The sequence below is a fragment of the Myotis myotis genome, unplaced genomic scaffold (genome assembly GCF_014108235.1).
Source record: "Myotis myotis isolate mMyoMyo1 unplaced genomic scaffold, mMyoMyo1.p scaffold_m19_p_15, whole genome shotgun sequence".
Classification (NCBI taxonomy): Eukaryota; Metazoa; Chordata; class Mammalia; order Chiroptera; family Vespertilionidae; genus Myotis; species Myotis myotis.
Genome location: NW_023416319.1, coordinates 16,552,779 through 16,567,631, shown reverse-complemented (window position 1 = coordinate 16,567,631; position 14,853 = coordinate 16,552,779). Strand labels below are relative to the sequence as shown.

The window sequence follows — 14,853 nt, the reverse complement described above, 5'->3', positions numbered from 1 at the left end:
CAGGTTATATTCTGACTGCAACCCAACTTTTTTTAGGGGGATATTAACTAAATCAGGGTTTCTCAACCTCGATATTTCCATTTTGGGCCAGATCATTCTTTGTGGAGGATTTCCCTGTGTGTTGTATGTGGAGCAGCATCCCCCAGCATGGATACCCAAAGTGCTGCAGATATTGCCAAATATTCCCTGGAGGCAAATTATACTTAGTTGAGAACTGGGAATAGCTGAGTATAAAGCGATTTGCTTAGGGTTGCTAACTGCAATTTAGTGGCACATGGAGACAAGAATCCAGGTCTCTGTCTGAAAATCAGCCTGCCTGTGTACCAGCCATAGAGCTCCAAGAGAGCTGTGTCTAAAGGGGGAAGTTGGACATGGGAACAGTTCTGTGTAGTGTGCCGAGTCCTGTCACCAAGGGCCAGAGTAGCACCGCAAAGGGGACAAGCAAGAAAATCCTGACCTTGGTTCAGGATCCTGAGGAGAGGAACAGCTTAACTTACCATTCAAGGAAGAGGACATTTTTCAGTGGGGGAAGAGGCCTTTTTAGGATGGATCAAGAGGGTGTGTAGAAGGTAGGGGCAAGATAATGCTAAGTCTGACTCAATGAAGATTCAATACCCATGGCCAAGGCAGGGATTAGTACTTTATTTTGTCCCCCTGGGTATTTTAGGGGATTGATAGTCCAATGCAATGTTCCTGGTGCTAATACAGCTGCCAGGAAAGCAAAGTTCCTGCTGATCACTTGAGTTTACACCTTCTGCGCCCTGCAGAGCCTGCTTAAGCTGTCTGCAGTTTCTTAGCAGGCCAGTAGGTGGGGCTTTTGCCCACTGCAAGGAGCTGAACTAGACCAGTTAAAAAGCCTTACATTGTCATTATTCCAGTTACATTCAACAAACTCAGAGAATCTGCCACGAGTTTTTAGATACAAGCCATGAGGTGAATTAACACATAGGCCCTCATTTGAGGACCCTTGTTCTGGAGTGGAGAAAGGCCCTTCTGATTATGAGAGCTTGGCTTGTAGAGGGTGTTCACCATGGAACCTCCAACTTTCCTCTCAGGTTCTACAGGGCCCTGGAGTTCCCACCAGGGGGGTCAGCCACAGGTCCCCACTGCAGACCTGAGCCTTTCTAGGTCTGGATGCTCAGAGGCCATGGCACTTTTCCATCTTCCCTTTCTCCCCTCCTCTCCCAACATAATCCCCTTTGGAGCTCAGGATTGAGAATAAACACCAGGCTTCCACCTTGGAAGTGGGTTGGACGGTGGGAGGAGTACAATATTTCAATAATTATTAGCCTGCCAGACACACATTCATACATTCAGCAAATATAAGTGCTTACTATGTGCCAGGTACATAATATGTGATTCTGTGTCAGAGACTTTGAAGACATAATCATGAGTGAATAAAAAAACAACAGTTCCAATGATCAAAGTTTACCTAGTCTAATGTGGGGCAAAGATATTAATCCTCAGAAATAAAGTGTAAATATAAACTTCAGTGCAATGAAGGCAAAGTACAAAGAGCTATGAGAACATGTAACATGGGAACTGACTCATGTTATGGTAGGACTTCCTCATGGATAGGGTAACCATGTAATTTATCATTTAGACTGGGATGCTTTTGAGAGTGAAAGGGAGAAGTGTTAGTAATTAGGCTAAGATGAACAGAGGTAAACAGACTATCCCAGGCAAGTCAGGACATGGTCACTGCAGTAATAAAAATCTTTACTGAGTGAGACTTGAAGGTGAGAATTACTTAGGTGAAGGTGGTGAGGATGAAGGAGTAGACCTGTGCGTTTTTTCCAGCTAGATGGAATAGCGTGTATAAAAGCTTTTTTTTTAAAATAAATTTTATTGATTTTTTACAGAGAGGAAGGGAGAGAGATAGAGAGCCAGAAACATCGTTGAGAGAGAAACTGCCGGGAGCCGGTCCATGCTTGCTGTTTCAAGGGACCTGGCATATATGGCATACTGTTCTTAATATGTTTGCTCACCTTCTTGGCACTATGTGTTTTAACCAAGGTCTCTGAGAAAGGTTGTTTCCCCAGGTAGGGATTTTCCCCTGAAGTTAGGGAGGGAATAAAACCTCTTAACTAAGTGCCAGGCGGGAAATTAATCACTTTAACTATGAACAATCATGATTAAGCTACATAATCTTTACTCCCTGGAATGGAGATAAGAAACGCCCTAACCTTTGTAATAGAGATTGATAGGATTGAATCAACTGGTATAAATACAGATGTAATAAGACAGAACTTAGAATACGGAACCAAGAGAGACAGAACTTAGAACACAGAACTCAGAACACAGAACGAAGAAGACAGAACTCAGAAGAAGGAACCTACACAGACAGAAGAACTTCGCTGGAGAGAACATGGCAAAAGATCCTGCACTGAACCTGACTACAGAAATTGGCAAGAGAACCTGACTAGAACCTAGTGACTGAACCTGGCTGGAGAACCTGGACAGAACCTGGCTGGAGAACCGAGCGAGGGAACTTGGCTACAGAACCTGGCTGGAGAACCTGGAGAACCTGGCTGGAGAACCTAGCAAGACAACATGGACACAGAACCTGGCTGGAGATCCTAAGCAGAACCTCTCTGGAGATCCAGACCAGAACTTGGCTGGAGATCCTGGCTGGAGATCCTGGCTAGGCTGCTGATCAACTGAACGCTGTCTCCGTGTCCTTCCTTCTTCGCCGACTCCATCCACACCTTTGGGGACCCCTGGACCTGCTGGGGTTGGACCCCAGCAAGAAACATCAGCTGCCTCCTGCACATCCCCCACTGGGGATATGCCCGCAACCAAGGCACATGCCCTTGACTGGAATCGAACCTGGGACCTTTCAGTCCGCAGGCTGACGCTCTATCCACTGAGCAAACCAGTTTCGGCTAAAAGCCTTTTTTAAAAAATAAATTTTTATTCAGATTATTACAGTTGTTCCTCTTTTTCCCCCCCATAGCTCCTCTTTACCCAGTCCCCCCCCCATAACCTTAACCCCCGACTGTCCTCATCCATAGGTGTACGATTTTTGTCCAGTCTCTTCCCACACCCCCCACACCACCTTCCCCCCGAGAATTGTCAGTCCACTCCATTTCTATGCCCCTGATTGTATTCTTTTCACCAGTTTATTCTGTTCCTCAGATTTTTTATTCACTTGATTTTTAGATTCACTTGTTGATAGATATGTATTTGCTGTCACTTGGTTGTTCATAATTTTTATCTTTACCTTTTCCTCCTTCTTCCTCTTCTTAAAGAATACCCTTCAGCATTTCATATAATACTGGTTTGGCAGTGATGAACTCCTTTAGCTTTTTCTTGTCTGTGAAGCTCTTTATCTGACTTTCAATTCTAAATGATAGCTTTGCTAGGTAGAGTAATCTTGGTTGTAGGTTCTTGCTATTCATCACTTTGAATATTTCTTGCCATTCCCTTCTGGCCTGCAGAGTTTCTGTTGAGAAATCAGCTGACAGTCGTATGGGTACTCCCTTTAGGTAACTAACTGTTTTTCTCTTGCTGTTTTTAAGATTCACTCTTTGTCTTTTGCCCTTGGCATTTTGATTATGATGTATCTTGGTGTGGTCCTCTTTGGATTCCTCTTGTTTGGGGTTCTCTGCGCTTCCTGGACTTGTAAGTCTATTTTTTTCACCAGGTAGGGGAAGTTTTCTGTCATTATTTCTTCAAATAGGTTTTCAATATCTTCCTCTCTCTTCTTCTGGCACCCCTGTAATTTGGATGTTGGTACACTTGAAGTTATCCCAGAGGCTCCTTACACTATCTTCATATTTTTGTATTCTTTTTTCCTTTTGCTTTTCTGGTTGGGTGTTTTTTGCTTCTTTGTATTTCAAATCTTTGACTTGATCCTCTAGTCTGCTGTTGGATCTCTGTATATTATTCTTTATTTCAGTCAGTGTATGCTTAATTTCAGATTGGTCCTTTTTCATATCCTTGAGGGTCTCACTATATTTCTCGGAGGTTTCTAGAAGATTCTTGAATAATCTTATAACCGTGGTTTTGAACTCTATATTCAGTAGTTTGCTTTCCTCCATTTCTTTCATTTGTGACCTGTTTCTTTGTCTCTGCATTTTGGCTGCTTCCCTGTGTTGATAGAGTGGTCTTGGGTGCTAGATGTCCTACAGGGCCCAGTGGCTCAGCCTCCCCAACTACCTGAGGTGGACACTCTTGGTGCACCCCTTTGTGGGCTGTGTGCACAGTCTTGTTGTAGTTAAGCCTTGATTGCTGTTGGTATCACTGGGAGGAAGTGACCTCCAGGCCAATTGGCTGTGAGGACCAGTTGTGTCTACAATGGGAGAACTGCTGTGCTGGAAACACCCTTATATGGCAGGACTTGTTTCAGTGGGCCTTTGGTGCTCACTGAGTCTGCCCCCTAAGTGTGTCCCTTATGGATGTGAAGAGTTGTAATCTGGATGGTCTCACCCTGATCACTGAGTACACTGGCTCTTGGATCTCCAAAGAGGTGCAAAGTCAGCCACTGCCTGAGGCCACCCAGTAGGAGCTACAGAGAGATCTGCAGATTCCTCCTCTTTGTTTGGGGTTTGGAGGTGCCCAGATGAGGCCCAGGTGTGAAGCAATGCAGGCTGCTGCTGCTGCCAGGCCTTAGGCCTTCCTTTGGAAGCTCTGGGATTCTCTGACCCAGCTGCAATTTGACAGGTTTTTAGGCGGAGAAAGGTGAGGCCATTTGTATGCAAAAGTCTCTGCACACAGCTTGGGTGGGGTTGTAAATTGGGTGGGGCGGGGTCTCAAGGAATCACCAGGTTGAAGCAAACAGCAATGGCTGCCAATCTGCTCTGCCTTGGAGAGGTCCCGGGGTCTCTGTGTCCCGTGGCCCTGTGCAGGAACAATGAAAGCTGCGAGCACCTCTGTGAGAAAGCCACCCTCGTGTTCTGGCCCGATGCCAGACAGTCCAGTTTCTCTTCGTATGAGTCTGGGTCCCCAGATTCTCACCCAGAACTGGAGTTCAGAGTAGTTGGGAGCTTGTATCTCCCTCCCAATTGAAAAAGACAACAGTGTACCCAGTTGCCTGCCCCTTCATGTGTGCCTCCGTACCTCCAAACTTCCACACCTCTGCACCTCCTACTGGACTCAATGCGTTTTTCTCTTTTCTTCTAGTTGTAGAATTTCCACTCAGCCAGCCTTCCCGTGGTTCTGGATGATATTTGTTTTGTCTTTTAGTTGTAGTTTTAATGTAGTTGTGCGCGGCAGCAAGTTCAGGTGTTTACCTATGCCGCCATCTTGGTTGTCCTCCCTGTTCCACTTATTGTTAAAATGTACATTTGGAGCATTTTTTAAGTGTGTATTTTATGTTAATTACTCTTAGTATCTCCTTCCCTTTTCAAATACATAGTGCCATCACTTTTAAATCTTTTGAAATTTGCTTGTAAGGACAGATGATTTCTGGAAAGATTGGGGAGGCAACAGGTCTTGAGTTGACTTTGGTATGAGAACTCACAGAAACGTGTTAAGAACTGAAGTGAGGGGGGTTGGGATGAGGGCATGTGCCAGCGGGTATGGGAGGCGGGGGGGGGAGGTCAATGGGGAAAAAAAGGAGACATATGTACTACTATTTGTAATATTTAAACAGTAAAATAACATTTTAAAAAATGTAAAAAACACACACAAAAGAACTGAGGTGAAATAGTTGCCCAGCTTCTGACAGGTGGGAGTTCCCCTCACTGCTTCCTGCATGCAGATTTCTTAGTAAGTGCCAAAAATATGTTTTAAAAATTGTGGTCTTTTCCAGCCGGCATGGCTCAGTGGTTGAGTGTTGACCTATGAACCAGGAGCTCACAGTTCAATTCCTGGTCAGGACACATGCCCGGGATGTGGGCTCAATCCCTGGGTGGGAGGGGGGTGTGCAGGAGGCAGCTGGTTGATGTGTCTCATCAATATTTCTCTCTCTTCCTCTCCCTTCCTCTCTATCTAAAAATTGATAAAAACATTTTTAAAAAATCAATGATGAGAGAGAATCATTAATCAGCTGCCTCCCACAAACCCCCCCATTGGAGATTTGGGTTTCAGGCATGTGCCCTGGCTGGGAATCGAACCCTGACCTCCTGGTTCATAGGTTGATGCTTTTTTTTTATTGATTAAGTTATTACATATGTGTCATCCCCACGTTACCTGCTATCCCTCCCACTCATGCCCTCACCCCCCTGTTGTCTGTGTCCATTGGTTAGGCCTACATGCTTGCAAATAAGTCCTTTGGTTGATCTCTTCCCCTTACCCCCCCTACCTTCCCTCTGAGATTTGACGGTCTGATCGATGCTTCTCTGTCTCTGGATCTGTTTTTGTTCATCAGTTTATGTTGTCCATTATATTCCATAAATGAGTGAGATCATGTGGTATTTATCTTTCTCTGACTGGCTTATTTCACTTAGCATAATGCTCTCCAGTTCCATCCATGCTGTTGTAAATGGTAAGAACTCCTTTTTTACTGCAGTGTAGTATTCCATCGTGTAGATGTACTACAGTTTTCTAATCCACTCATCTGCTGATGGGCACTTAGGCTGTTTCCAAATCTTAGCTATGGTGAATTGTGCTGCTATGAACATAGGGGTGCACATATCCTTTCTAATTGGTGTTTCTAGTTTCTTGGGATATATTCCTAGAAGAGGGATCACTGGGTCAAATGGGAGTTCCATTTTTAGTTTTTTGAGGAAACTCCATACTGTTCTCCACAGTGGCTGCACCAGTAAAAATATATTTTACTGATTTTTTACAGAGAGGAAGGGAGAGGGATAGAGAGTTAGAAACATCCATGAGAGAGAAACATCGATCAGCTACCTCCTGCACACCTCCTACTGGGAGTGTGCCCGCAACCAAGGTACATGCCATCGACCGGAATCGAACCTGGGACCTCTCAGTCCACAGGCTGACACTCTATCCACTGAGCCAAACTGGTTAAGGCCATAGGTTGATGCTTAAACCACTGAGCCAAACCGGCCAGGCAACATTGACTATTGAAGTGGGATAAAGGCAGGTAAGCTCTTGTAATGATGCATATTATAATCTTTGAAGTAATCACTAGACGCATAATAAAAGAAAGTACAGCCCTAGCCGATTGGCTCAGTGGATAGAGCGTTGGCCTGCGGACTGAAAGGTCCAGGGTTCGATTCTGGTCAAGGGCACATGCCCGGGCTGTGGGCTCAATGCCTCGTAAGGGGCGTGCAGGAAGCAGCCGATCAATGATTCTTTCTCAGTGTTGATGTTTCTATCACTCCCTCTCCCTTCCTCTCTGAAATCAATAAAAATATTTAAAATAAAATAAAGTACAACTAAAAAGTCAAACAGGAGGAAAAAAGTGGAGTGAAAATTACTTTATTAATCCAAAAGCAAATGAGAAAGGAGGAACAAAGAACAGGTGGAAAAAATTGAAAATAGTAAAGTGGTAGTTTTAAGCCCATCTATAAAATCAGTAGGCCGAACCGGTTTGGCTCAGTGGATAGAGCGTATGCCTGCGGACTCAGGGGTCTCGGGTTCGATTCCGGTCAAGGGCATGTGCCTTGGTTGCGGGCACGTCCCCACTGGGGGGCGTGCAGGAGGCAGCTGATCGATCTCTCTCATTGATGTTTCTAACTCTCTATCCTTCTCCCTTCTTCTCTGTAAAAAATCAATAAAATATATTTTTAAAAAAATCAGTAGTTACATTAAATGTAAATGGTCTAAGCACTTCAATAAAAAAGACTATCAGACTGTATATAAAAAAAACAAAAAAGCAAACCCACTTCCATGGTGCTTATAAGAGACACAAGCTGTTTAACATTCAAAATCCATTTGAGCCCCTCTCTCTAGCTGCGGCTAAAGTGCTCGGTCCTTCGGAGGAAGCTAAGACCATGTTGGGGTGAGATCCTCACTTTATCCAGCAACTAGCACCGCTCCCGGCAGTGCCCGCCCAGCACTTGCCCACACGATGGCTTCCATCTCGGAGCTCACCTACATCTACTTGGCCTTTATCCTGCCTGACGAAGAGGTGACGGTGACAGAGGATAAGATCAATGCCCTCAATAAAGCAGCTGGTGTAAGTGTTGAACTTTTCGGGCCAGGCTTGTTTGCAAAACGTTTGGCCAATGCCAACATTGGGAGCCTCCTCTGCAATGTAGGGGGTGGTGAACCTGTCCCAGCAGGTGGCATTGCCCCAGCAGGAAGTCCTGCCCTCTCCACCTGCTGCCCCAGCTGAGGAGAGGAATATAGAAGGAAAGAAAGAAAGAATCTGAGGAGTCTGATGATGACATAGGCTTTGGTCTTTTTGACTAAAACTCTTTTGTAACACATTCAATAAAAAGCTGAACTCGGGGGGAAAAATCCATTTGATAAAATCACCAAGTAACAAAAGGAGAAAAACATGATTTTTAAAATTATTTTTATTCATTCATTTATTGCTTTTAGAGGAATGGAGAGAAAGAAAGAGGGAGAAACATTGCTTTGTTGTTCCACTTATTTATGCCTTCATTGGTTGCTTCTTGTATGTGCCCTGACCGGGGACTGAACCTGCAACCTTAGCGTATGGGGATGAATAACCAATTGAACTACCCAGCCAGGGAAAAACATGATTTTTTAAACAGTTGGCATACAATATTATATTAGTTTCAGGTGTACAGCAAAGTGATTAGACATTTAGATACCTTATGCAGTGATCACCCTGATAAGTCTAGAACCTCCCTAACAGCATGCATAGTTTGTTCCTTTTTTCTTCTTTTCTGCTTTCCTTTGTATTAAATGTTTTTCATGGTTCATTTTGTCTCTACTATTGGCATATTGATTATACCTTTATTTCTTTTTTTTATTTTACTAATTTTTTACAGAGAGGAAGGGAGAGGGATAGAGAGTTAGAAACATCGATGGGAGAGAAACATCGATCAGCCGCCTCCTGCACGCCCCCTACTGGGGATGTGCCCGCAACCAAGGTACATGCCCTTGACCGGAATCAAACCTGAGACCTCTCAGTCTGCAGGCCAACACTCTATCCACTGAGCCAAACAGGTTAGGGCTATATCTTTATTTCTTTAGTTGTTGTTCTGGAGTTTATAACATGCATTTTTAAGTATAAGTCTATCTCCACATAATATAGCACTTCATGTGTAATTACCTTTTTTAAAAAAATAAATCCTTATTGTTCAGATTATTACAGTTGTTCATCTTTTTCCCCCCATAGCTCCCCTCCATCCAGTTCCCACCCCAACCCATGCCCTTATCCCCCACACACTGTCCTCGTCCATAGATGTACGATTTTTGTGCAGTCTCTTCCCGCGTCCCCCACACCCGCTTCCCCCCGAGAATTGTCAGTCCACTCCCTTTCTATACTCCTGATTGTATTCTATTAAACAAGTTTATTCTGTTCATCAGATTTTTTATTCACTTGATTTATTTTATTTTATTTGTTTTAAATATATTTTATTGATTTTTTACAGACAGGAAGGGAGAGGGATATAGAGTTAGAAACATCGATGAGAGAAAAACATCGGTCAGCTGCCTCCTGCACACCCCCTACTGGGGATGTGCCTGCAACCAAGGTACATGCCCTTGACCAGAATCGAACCCGGGACCCCTCAGTCTGCAGGCTGACACTCTATCCACCAAGCCAAACCAGTTAGGGCTTCACTTGATTTTTAGATTCACTTGTTGATAGATATGTATTTGCTGTCACTTGGTTGTTCATAATTTTTATCTTTCCTTTTTCTTCTTCTTCCTCTTCTTAAAGAATACCCTTCAGCATTTCATATAATACTGGTTTGGCAGTGATGAACTCCTTTAGCTTTTTCTTGTCTGTGAAGCTCTTTATCTGACCTTCAATTCTAAATGATAGCTTTGCTGGGTAGAGTAATCTTGGTTGTAGGTTCTTGCTATTCATCACTTTGAATATTTCTTGCCATTCCCTTCTGGCCTGCAGAGTTTCTGTTGAGAAATCAGCTGACAGTCGTATGGGTACTCCCTTTAGGTAACTAACTGTTTTTCTCTTGCTCTTTTTAAGATTCACTCTTTGTCTTTTGCCCTTGGCATTTTGATTATGATGTATCTTGGTGTGGTCCTCTTTGGATTCCTCTTGTTTGGGGTTCTCTGCGCTTCCTGGACTTGTAAGTCCATTTCTTTCACCAGGTAGAGGAAGTTTTCTGTCATCATTTCTTCAAATAGGTTTTCAATATCTTGCTCTCTCTATTCTTCTGGCACTCCCATAATTTGGATATTGGTACGTTGAAGTTATCCCAGAGGCTCCTTACACTATCTTCATATTTTTGTATTCTTTTTTCCTTTTGCTTTTCTGGTTGGGTGTTTTTTGCTTCTTTGTATTTCAAGTCTTTGAATTGATTTTTGGGATCCTCTAGTCTGCTGTTGGATCTCTGTATATTATTCTTTATTTCAGTCAGTGTATGCTTAATTTCTGATTGGTTCTTTTTCATATCCTTGAGGGTCTCACTAAATTTCTTGGAGGTTTCTAGAAGATTCTTGAATAACCTTATAACCGTGGTTTTGAACTCTATATCCAGTAGTTTGCTTTCCTCCATTTCTTTCATTTGTGACCTGTTTCTTTGTCTCCGCATTTTGGCTGCTTCCCTGTGTTGATAGAGTGGTCTTGGGTGCTAGGTGTCCTACAGGGCCCAGTGGCTCAGCCTCCCTAATTACGTGAGGTGGACACTCTTGGCACACCCCTTTGTGGGCTGTATGCACAATCTTGTAGTTAAGCCTTGATTGCTGTTGGTATCACTGGGAGGAATTGACCTTCAGGCCAATTGGCTGTGAGGACCAGTTGTGTCTACAATGGGAGAACTGCTGTGTTGGAAACACCCTTATGGGGCAGGACTTGCTTCAGTGAAGCTTTGGTACTCACTGAGTATGTCCCTTATGGATGTGAAGAGTTGTAATCTGATATGGTCTCGCTCTGACCATTGGGTGCACTGGCTCTTGGATCTCCAAAGAGGTGCAAAGTCAGCCACTGCCTGAGGCCACCCAGCAGGAGCTACAGAGAGATCTGCAGATTCCTCCTCTTTTTTTTAAAAAATATATTTTATTGATTTTTTTACAGAGAGGAAGGGAGAGAGATAGAGAGTCAGAAACATCGATGAGAGAGAAACATCGATCAGCTGCCTCCTGCACATCTCCTACTGGGGATATGCCCGCAACCAAGATACATGCCCTTGACCAGAATCGAACCTGTGACCCCTCAGTCCGCAGGCTGACGCTCTAGCCACTGAGCCAAACCGGTTTCGGCAGATTTCTCCTCTTTGTTTGAGGTTTGAAGGTGCCCAGATGAGGCCCAGGTGTGAAGCAATGCAGGCTGCTGCTGCTGGGCCTTAGGCCTTCTTTTGGAAGCTTTGGAGCTCTCTGACCCAGCTGCAGTTTGTTATGTTTTAGGTTGCAAAAGGACAAGCCATTCATATGCAAAAGCTGCTGCGCACATCTTGGGTGGGGCTGTAAATTGGGTGGGGTAGGGTCTCAGGGAATCACCAGGGTGGAGCAAACAGCAATGGCTGCCAGTCAGTCCTGCCCCAGAGAGGTCCCCGGGTCTCTGTGTCCGCGGCCCCGTGCAGGAACAATGATCGCTGCGAGAACCTTTGAGAGAAAGCCGTCCTCATGTTCTGGCCCGATGCCAGACAGTCCAGATTCTCCCCATATGAGTCTGGGTCCCCAGAGTCTCACCCAGAACTGGAGTTCAGGGCAATCAGGAGCTTGTATCTACCTCCTGATTGAAAAAAACAACAGCGCACCCAGTTGCCAGCCCGTTTTTCGTGTGCGCCTCCATACCTCCTACCAGTCTTAATGCACTTTTTTCTTTCCTTCTAGCTGTAGAACTTCCACTCAGCCAGCTTTCCCATGGTTCTGGATGTTATTTGTTTTAGTTGTAGTTTTGATGTGGTTGTGAGAGGCAGCAAGTACAGGTGTTTACCTGCTGCCATCTTGGTTGTTCCTCTGTTATTACCTTTTTTATTATAGCCATCCTACGGCAAGTGAAGTGGTATCTCAGCACTAAGAAGGGGAGAACAGTATGCCATATACGCCAGGTCCCTTGTGACATACGCTGTGCAGGTGTTTCTTCCCTGCAGCGACTGTGTCAAGCAGCAAGGATAGAACGGCTTCTGGCAGATTCGTATTTCCAAAATTAATTCTTTCTTTTTATTTATTGTATTTTTATTGATTTCAGAGAGGAAGGGAGAGGAAGAGAGAGAAACATCAATGATGAGAGAAAATCACTGATAGGCTGCCTCCTGCACACTCCCTACTGGGGATTGAGTCTGCAACCCCAGCATGTGCCCTGACCCGGAATTAAACCGTGACCTCCTGGTTCAACTGCTGAGCCATGTAGACTGGGCCCAAAATTCTTTCTCTGTGCATCTTCCTCCTCTCCAACACACGGCCATGCAGGCTATCCACCTTGGCCTTCCTGATTGCAGAGAGACTTCTAGGCTACGTTTGCTTTCCCCTTCCGCGCATTGCAGCCTGGAAGCTGCCTCCAGGCAGTAAGAGTGCGAAAATAGGGCTCACATTGTTTGTTTCTCTCTTCTCAGGGATCACAGTCCTGTGTTGCCTATTGTCTAGTGTCTGAAAACCATTGTTTTAAATATTCTGTTGTTTGTTTTCTAGTTGTTGAAGGCAGAAGGTAAATCTAGTTCCTGTTATTCCATGTTGTCCGGAGGTAGAAGTTCCGACTACTTTTTTGTCATCACAGTTCTGAGTTCTGTGCTGCGCAAGCTTCCTCTAAGTTCTTCGCTGGTGAACTGTATTTCAGACATTTAATCTGGAAGATAAGATCTCCTACTTGGATCTGAGTGAGTCTGTAGACAATGTAGCTCATACCAGTGGTTTGAGTGCTGTGACAGGCTACTTGGAGACAGATATATGTCAACCACAGTTGTCCTGGAACTCTGGCTCTGCAGTAGCAAGAAAGCAGCTGCTCACTGTATTGCTACAATGTCCTCTAGAATATTGTACTCCCACTACCAGGGAATGAAAAGACTTACATACATCTAGTTTGAGTAATACAGGTTTGTGGTGGTTCTGCTAAGGCAAATTACTTGCAAAATGTATACATATGTGATTAGGTGAGATTAATTTTCATACAGTAATATTAGTTTTAAATCTGTTAAAAAGTTTGTGATTGATAAATTTTATATAAGACCCAGTCCCAGTACTCAAGGAACTTATAATTTAATGTATAAAAACAAAGTATTTGTATGACTTTTATTAGTTAAAAGAAAAACAAAGGGGTCCAATTTCTGCACACTCTCATCAACATTTGTTATTTTTCTTTTCATCCCACAAGAAGCCATAACTTTATTAATGACAGAAACAGTACAAATTTCAAACCAAGCTGAAGTAACCCTTTTGAAACACCAAAAAAGGATCCTCTTTTTTAGATGGTTATATTGTTTATTTTATAATAGCATTTACAATGTCACTACTGTTGTTGTTCATGACTTGGTCTGCCTTTGCTCCGTTTTCCCCCAAAATATATATTTTTTTATTTCAGAGAGGAAGGGAGAGGGAGAGAGAGATAGAAACATCAATGATGAGAGAGACTCATTGATCAGCTGCCTCCTGCTCATCCCCCACTGGGGATCGAGCCTGCAACCCGGGCAGGTGCTTTTGACTGGAATTGAACCCAGAACCCTTTAGTCCACAGGCCAATGCTTTATCCACTGAGCCAAACTGGCTAGGGCCACCTTTGCTCTTGACACATTTGCTTGTGACATGAACAATTTTATGTTCTAAAATTTCATACCTGTTTCATCAACCTTGTCCTCTTTCCTCTTGCACAGCTATAGTCTGTGTGTTTTCTTGAATGTTTGTGACAACTTCACCTTAAACTTTGAATTTCTCAATAGCTGCTAGCTGTTCTTGGTGAGATAAATTCTCAATCTTGGCTTCCCCCAAACTATGTAGGTATCTGAAGCTGGGATCTTGTAGACATCTTGTTTTATGGTGACAAAGAGATATTAGATTTCTGGGTAGTGACCCTAGTAACCCCTATAACCTGTTTGGAAGACCCAGTTTGGACATAGCCTCCCATGCCTTCTTTACATTCTGGCTCTGTTTTGCTTTACTGACTGGTTCTTCACCGATTTCAGTGGCTGCTGCCTGCTGGTCTGTTGCCTGTGTGGAATCTTGTTCTTCCAGCTCTGGTACTGATTCATCACTGTCAGAGTCTGTTCCAGACCTTGTGTCAGCCTGGAGCTGTGGCAACTCCTGTTCTGATGGAGAGATGGTTTCTGTATGGAGGGATGGTTCACCTGGCATTTTGTGGGTGGTGAGGAGTGAGTGGTAACACAGAACCAAGAAGGCAGCAGAAAGAGGTTATCTTTTTTGTTATAGCTTTCCTAGAGCAAGTGAAGTGCTTATCTCATTGTGGTTTTGATTTGTATTTCCTTGATGGCTAACGATGTTAAACATTTCTTTACGTGCTTATCAGACAATTGTACATCTAATTTGGAGAACCTTAGCCCATTTTTACTGTTGATGGGCTAAGATTTTTACTGTTGATGCATGAGAATTCTTTATATATTCTTGATACAAATCCATTATCAAATATATAATTTGCAAAAAAGCGATTCTCTTAAAATTTTTTTTAATTGATTTCAGAGAGGAAGGGAGAGGGAAATAGAAAATCAATGATGAGAGAGAATCATTGATTGGCTGCCTCCTGAACACCCCCACTGGGAATCAAGCCTGCAACCCAGGCTTGTGCCCTTGACCAGAATTGAACCTGGGACCCTTCAGTCCACAGGCTGACACTCTATCCACTGAGCCAAGCTGGGTAGGGCTGCATTATCTTTTTACTTTCTTGATGGTGTCCTTCAAAGCACAAAAGTTTTTAATTTGAAGTCTAATTTATCTATTTTTTGTTGGTTA

General features: G+C 43.7%; 2 pseudogenes; one reads left to right on the top strand and one right to left on the bottom strand.

Annotated features, from left to right (window-relative positions):
* Window positions 1-7,689: 7,689 nt before the first annotated feature.
* Window positions 7,690-8,268, top strand: LOC118669701 (annotated as a pseudogene).
* A 4,999-nt stretch (window positions 8,269-13,267) lies between these two features.
* On the bottom strand, window positions 13,268-14,241 carry LOC118670358 (annotated as a pseudogene).
* Window positions 14,242-14,853: the final 612 nt, after the last annotated feature.